Genomic DNA, 6,948 nt, shown 5'->3' on the forward strand with positions numbered 1-6,948 from the left:
TCAGGGACTGTCCCCCAGTGAAAGTCAGCACCTTCAGGGACTGTTCCCCAGTGAGATACAGGATCTTCAGGAACTGTCTCCCATTGAGAGTCAGCAGCTTCAGGAACTGTCTCCCAGTGAGAGTCAGCACCTTCAGGGGCTGTCTCCCAGTGAGAGTCAGCACCTTCAGGTACTGTCCCCCAGTGAGAGTCAGCACCTTCAGGAACTGTCCCCCAGTGAGAGTCAGCACCTTCAGGAACTGTCCCCCAGTGAGAGTCAGCACCTTCAGGAACTGTCTCCTTGTGAGAGTCAGCACCTTCAGGGACTGTCCCCCAGTGAGAGTCAGCACCTTCAGGTTTTGTATCCCAGTGAGAGTCAGCACCTTCAGGATCTGTCCCCCAGTGAGAGTCAGCACCTTCAGGAACTGTACCCCCGTGAGAGTCAGCACCTTCAGGAACTGTCCCCCAGTGAGGGTCAGCAGTTTCAGGAACTGTCCCTCAGTGAAAGTCAGCACCTTCAGGAACTGTCCCCCAGTGAGAGTCAGCACCTTCAGGAATTGTCCCCTAGTGAGAGTCAGCACCTTCAGGAACTGTCCCCCAGTGAGAGTCTGCACCTTCAGGAACTGTCCCCTAGTGAGAGTCAGCACCTTCAGGAACTGTCCCCCAGTGAGCGTCAGCACCTTCAGGAACTGTTCCCCAGTGAGAGTCAGGACCTTCAGGAACTGTCCCCCAGTGAGTGTCAGCACGTTCAGGAACTGTCCCCCAGTGAGAGTCAGCACCTTCAGGAACTGTCCCCCAGTGAGAGTCAGCACCTTCAGTAACTGTCCCCCTGCGAGAGTCAGCACCTTCAGGAACTGTCCCCTAGTGAGAGTCAGCACCTTCAGGAACTGTCCCCCAGTGAGCGTCAGCACCTTCAGGGACTGTTCCCCAGTGTGAGTCAGGACCTTCAGGAACTGTCCCCCAGTGAGTGTCAGCACGTTCAGGAACTGTCCCCCAGTGAGAGTCAGCACCTTCAGGAACTGTCCCCCAGTGAGAGTCAGCACCTTCAGTAACTGTCCCCCTGCGAGAGTCAGCACCTTCAGGAACTGTCCCCCAGTGACAGTCAGCACCTTCAGGAACTGTCTCCCAGTGAGAGTCAGCACCTTCAGGTACTGTCCCGCAGTGAGAGTCAGCACCTTCAGGGACTGTCCCCCAGTGAGAGTCAGCACCTTCAGGGACTGTCCCCCAGTGACAGTCAGCACCTTCAGGAACTGTCCCCCAGTGACAGTCAGCACCTTCAGGAACTGTCTCCCAGTGAGAGTCAGCACCTTCAGGTACTGTCCCGCAGTGAGAGTCAGCACCTTCAGGGACTGTCCCCCAGTGAGAGTCAGCACCTTCAGGGACTGTCCCCCAGTGAGAGTCAGCACCTTCAGGGACTGTCTCCCAGTGAGAGTCAGCACCTTCAGGGACTGTTTCCCAGTGAGAGTCAGGATCTTCAGGAACTGGCTCCCATTGAGAGTCAGCACCTTCAGGAACTGTCTCCCAGTGAGAGTCAGTACCTTCAGGGACTGTCTCCCCGTAAGAGTCAGCACCTTCAGGGACTGTCTCCCAGTGAGAGTCAGCACCTTCAGGAACTGTCCCCCAGTGAGAGTCAGCAACTTCAGGAACTGTCCCCCAGTGAGAGTCAGCACCTTCAGGAACTGTCTCCTTGTGAGAGTCCGCACCTTCAGGAACTGTCCCCCAGTGAGAGTCAGCACCTTCAGGAACTGTCTCCCAGTGAGAGTCAGCACCTTCAGGAACTGTTTCCCAGTGAGAGTCAGCACCTTCAGGAACTGTACCCCCGTGAGAGTCAGCACCTTCAGGAACTGTCCCCCAGTGAGGGTCAGCAGTTTCAGGAACTGTCCCTCAGTGAGAGTCAGCACCTTCAGTAACTGTCCCCCAGTGAGAGTCAGCACCTTCCGGGACTGTCCCCCAGTGAGAGTCAGCACCTTCAGGATCTGTCCCCCAGTGAGAGTCAGCACCTTCAGGAACTGTCCCCCAGTGAGAGTCAGCAACTTCAGGGACTGTCTCCCAATGAGAGTCAGCACCTTCAGGGACTGTCTCCCAGTGAGAGTCAGCACCTTCAGGGACTGTCTCCTTGTGAGAGTCAGCACCTTCAGGGACTGTCTCCCAGTGAGTGTCAGCACCTTCAGGGACTGTCTCCCAGTGAGAGTCAGCACCTTCAGGGACTGTCTCCCAGTGAGAGTCAGCACCTTCAGGGACTGTCTCCCAGTGAGAGTCAGCACCTTCAGGGACTGTCTCCCAGTGAGAGTCAGCACCTTCAGGGACTGTCTCCCAGTGAGAGTCAGCGCCTTCAGGGACTGTCTCCCAGTGAGAGTCAGCACCTTCAGGGACTGTCTCCCAGTGAGAGTCAGCACCTTCAGGAACTGTCCCCCACTGAGTGTCAGCACCTTCAGGAATTGTCCCCCAGTGAGAGTCAGCACCTTCAGGAATTGTCCCCCAGGGAGTTTCAGCACCTTCAGTAATTGTCCCCCAGTGAGAGTAAGCACCTTCAGGAACTGTCCCCCACTGAGAGTCAGCACCTTCAGGAATTGTCCCCCAGTGAGTGTCAGCACCTTCAAGAATTGTCCCCCAGTGAGAGTCAGCACCTTCAGGAACTGTCTCCCAGTGAGAGTCAGCAAGTTCAGGAACTGACTCCTTGTGAGAGTTAGCACCTTCAGGAACTGTCCTCCAGTGAGAGTCAGCACCTTCAGTTACTGTCCCCCAGTGAGGGTCAGCAGTTTCAGGAACTGTCCCCCAGTGTGGGTCAGCAGTTTCAGGAACTGTCCCCCAGTGAGAGTCAGCACCTTCAGGAACTGTCCCCCAATGAGAGTCAGCACCTTCAGGAACTGTCCCCCAGTGAGAGTCAGCACCTTCAGGAACCATCCCCCAGTGAGAGTCAGCACGTTCAGGAACTGTCCCCCAGTGAGAGTCAGCACGTTCAGGGACTGTCCCCCAGTGAGAGTCAGCACCTTCAGGGACTGTCCCCCAGTGAGAGTCATCACCTTCAGGAACTGTCCCCCAGTGAGAGTCAGCACCTTCAGGAACTGTCTCCCAGTGAGAGTCAGCACCTTCAGGGAGTGTCCCCCAGTGAGAGTCAGCACCTTCAGGGACTGTTCCCCAGTGAGATTCAGGATCTTCAGGAACTGTCTCCCATTGAGAGTCAGCAGCTTCAGGAACTGTCTCCCTTTGAGAGTCAGTACCTTCAGGGTCTGCCTCCCCGTGAGAGTCAGCACCTTCAGGGGCTGTCTCCCAGTGAGAGTCAGCACCTTCAGGTACTGTCCCCCAGTGAGAGTCAGCACCTTCAGGAACTGTCCCCCAGTGAGAGTCAGCACCTTCAGGAACTGTCCCCCAGTGAGAGTCAGCACCTTCAGGAACTGTCTCCTTGTGAGAGTCAGCACCTTCAGGGACTGTCCCCCAGTGAGAGTCAGCACCTTCAGGTTTTGTATCCCAGTGAGAGTCAGCACCTTCAGGAACTGTCCCCCAGTGAGAGTCAGCACCTTCAGGAACTGTACCCCCGTGAGAGTCAGCACCTTCAGGAACTGTACCCCCGTGAGAGTCAGCACCTTCAGGAACTGTCCCCCAGTGAGGGTCAGCAGTTTCAGGAACTGTCCCTCAGTGAAAGTCAGCACCTTCAGGAACTGTCCCCCAGTGAGAGTCAGCACCTTCAGGAATTGTCCCCTAGTGAGAGTCAGCACCTTCAGGAACTGTCCCCCAGTGAGAGTCAGCACCTTCAGGAACTGTCCCCTAGTGAGAGTCAGCACCTTCAGGAACTGTCCCCCAGTGAGCGTCAGCACCTTCAGGGACTGTTCCCCAGTGAGAGTCAGGACCTTCAGGAACTGTCCCCCAGTGAGTGTCAGCACGTTCAGGAACTGTCCCCCAGTGAGAGTCAGCACCTTCAGGAACTGTCCCCCAGTGAGAGTCAGCACCTTCAGTAACTGTCCCCCTGCGAGACTCAGCACCTTTAGGAACTGTCCCCTAGTGAGAGTCAGCACCTTCAGGAACTGTCCCCCAGTGAGCGTCAGCACCTTCAGGGACTGTTCCCCAGTGAGAGTCAGGACCTTCAGGAACTGTCCCCCAGTGAGTGTCAGCACGTTCAGGAACTGTCCCCCAGTGAGAGTCAGCACCTTCAGGAACTGTCCCCCAGTGAGAGTCAGCACCTTCAGTAACTGTCCCCCTGCGAGAGTCAGCACCTTCAGGAACTGTCCCCCAGTGAAAGTCAGCACCTTCAGGAACTGTCCCCCAGTGAGAGTCAGCACCTTCAGGAACTGTCCCCCAGTGATAGTCAGCACCTTCAGGAACTGTCCCCCAGTGATAGTCAGCACCTTCAGGAACTTTCCCCCAGTGAGAGCACCTTCAGGAATTGTCCCCCAGTGAGATTCAGCACCTTCAGGAACTGTCTCCCAGTGAGAGTCAGCACCTTCAGGAACTGTCCCCTAGTGAGAGTCAGTATCTTCAGGGACTGTCTCCCAGTGAGAGTCAGCACCTTCAGGGACTGTCTCCCAGTGAGAGTCAGCCCCTTCAGGGACTGTCTCCCAGTGAGTGTCAGCACCTTCAGGGTCTGTCTCCCAGTGAGAGTCAGCACCTTCAGGAACTGTCCCCCAGTGATAGTCAGCACCTTCAGGAACTTTCCCCCAGTGAGAGTCAGCACCTTCAGGAATTGTCCCCCAGTGAGATTCAGCACCTTCAGGAACTGTCTCCCAGTGAGAGTCAGCACCTTCAGGAACTGTCCCCTAGTGAGAGTCAGTATCTTCAGGAACTGTACCCCAGTGAGCGTCAGCACCTTCAGGGACTGTTCCCCAGTGAGAGTCAGGACCTTCAGGAACTGTCTCCCATTGAGAGTCAGGACCTTCAGGAACTGTCTCCCAGTGAGAGTCAGCACCTTCAGGAACTGTCTCCCGGTGAGAGTCAGCACCTTCAGGAACTGTCCCCCGGTGAGAATCAGCACCTTCAGGAACTGTCTCCCAGTGAGAGTCAGCACCTTCAGGAACTGTCCCCTACTTAGAGTCAGCACCTTCAGGAACTGCCCCCCAGTGAGAGTCAGCACCTTCAGGAACTGTCTCCCAGTGCGAGTCAGCCCCTTCAGGAACTGTCTCCCAGTGCGAGTCAGCACCTTCAGGAACTGTCTCCCAGTGCGAGTCAGCACCTTCAGGAACTGTCTCCCAGTGCGAGTCAGCACCTTCAGGAACTGTCTCCCAGTGAGAGTCAGCACCTTCTGGAACTGTCTCCCAGTGAGAGTCAGCACCTTCTGGAACTGTCTCCCAGTGAGAGTCAGCACCTTCAGGAACTGTCCCCTAGTGAGAGTCAGCACCTTCAGGAACTGTCTCCCAGTGAGAGTCAGCACCTTCAGGAACTGTCCCCCAGTGAGAGTCAGCACCTTCAGGAACTGACTCCCTGTGAGAGTTAGCACCTTCAGGGACTGTCCCCCAGTGAGAGTCAGCACCTTCAGGGATTGTTCCCCAGTGAGAGTCAGGATCTTCAGGAACTGTCTCCCATTGATAGTCAGCAGCTTCAGGAACTGTCTCCCAGTGAGAGTCAGTACCTTCAGGGTCTTTCTCCCCGTGAGAGTCAGCAACTTCAGGGACTGTCTCCCAGTGAGAGTCAGCACCTTCAGGAACTGTCCCCCAGTGAGAGTCAGCAACTTCAGGAACTGTCCCCCAGTGAGAGTCAGCACCTTCAGGAACTGTCTCCTTGTGAGAGTCAGCACCTTCAGGAACTGTCCCCCAGTGAGAGTCAGCACCTTCAGGAACTGTCTCCCAGTGAGAGTCAGCACCTTCAGGAACTGTCCCCCAGTGAGAGTCAGCACCTTCAGGAACTGTACCCCCGTGAGTGTCAGCACCCTCAGGAACTGTCCCCCAGTGAGGGTCAGCAGTTTCAGGAACTGTCCCTCAGTGAAAGTCAGCACCTTCAGTAACTGTCCCCCAGTGAGAGTCAGCACCTTCCGGGACTGTCCCCCAGTGAGAGTCAGCACCTTCAGGAACTGTCCCCCAGTGAGAGTCAGCACCTTCAGGGACTGTCTCCCAGTGAGAGTCAGCACCTTCAGGGACTGTCTCCCAGTGAGAGTCAGCACCTTCAGGGACTGTCTCCCAGTGAGAGTCAGCACCTTCAGGGACTGTCTCCCTGTGAGAGTCAGCACCTTCAGGGACTGTCTCCCAGTGAGAGTCAGCACCTTCAGGGACTGTCTCCCAGTGAGAGTCAGCACCTTCAGGGACTGTTTCCCTGTGAGAGTCAGCACCTTCAGGGACTGTCTCCCTGTGAGAGTCAGCACCTTCAGGGACTGTCTCCCAGTGAGAGTCAGCACCTTCAGGGACTGTCTCCCAGTGAGAGTCAGCACCTTCAGGAACTGTTCCCCAGTGAGTGTCAGCACCTTCAGGAATTGTCCCCCAGTGAGAGTCAGCACCTTCAGGAATTGTCCCCCAGTGAGAGTCAGCACCTTCAGGAATTGTCCCCCAGGGAGAGTCAGCACCTTCAGGAATTGTCCCCCAGTGAGAGTCAGCACCTTCAGGAATTGTCCCCCAGTGAGAGTCAGCACCTTCAGCAACTGTACTCAATGAGAGTCAGCACCTTCAGGAACTGTCCCCCAGTGAGAGTCAGCACCTTCAGGAATTGTCCCTCAGTGAGAGTCAGCACCTTCAGCATCTGAACCCCCATAGAGAGCAGGAGGAATGATTTGGAAGAAAAAAAAAGTGCCAGCTCCTGTTAGGGCAAGAACAGGAACTGCAACTATGCCTTTGTGTGTGAATTGTGGCTGTACACCAACCCTTGCTGACAAACACTGGACGGTAATGGTATATGTCACTGCTATATCCCTGAGATTGGGCATGCTGTCAAAAGCCGGCCTTTGATCCCAAGCTAATTTCTCATGGTGTGTTGTGTTTCGGCAAGGGGGCCGAGCGTGTTGGCGGGTGTGGCAGATGTGCGGCCAGATGGGGTGGGCCATGTTTGCCAGCTG

This window comes from Carcharodon carcharias, chromosome 10 (assembly GCF_017639515.1).
Source record: "Carcharodon carcharias isolate sCarCar2 chromosome 10, sCarCar2.pri, whole genome shotgun sequence".
NCBI lineage: Eukaryota > Metazoa > Chordata > Chondrichthyes > Lamniformes > Lamnidae > Carcharodon > Carcharodon carcharias.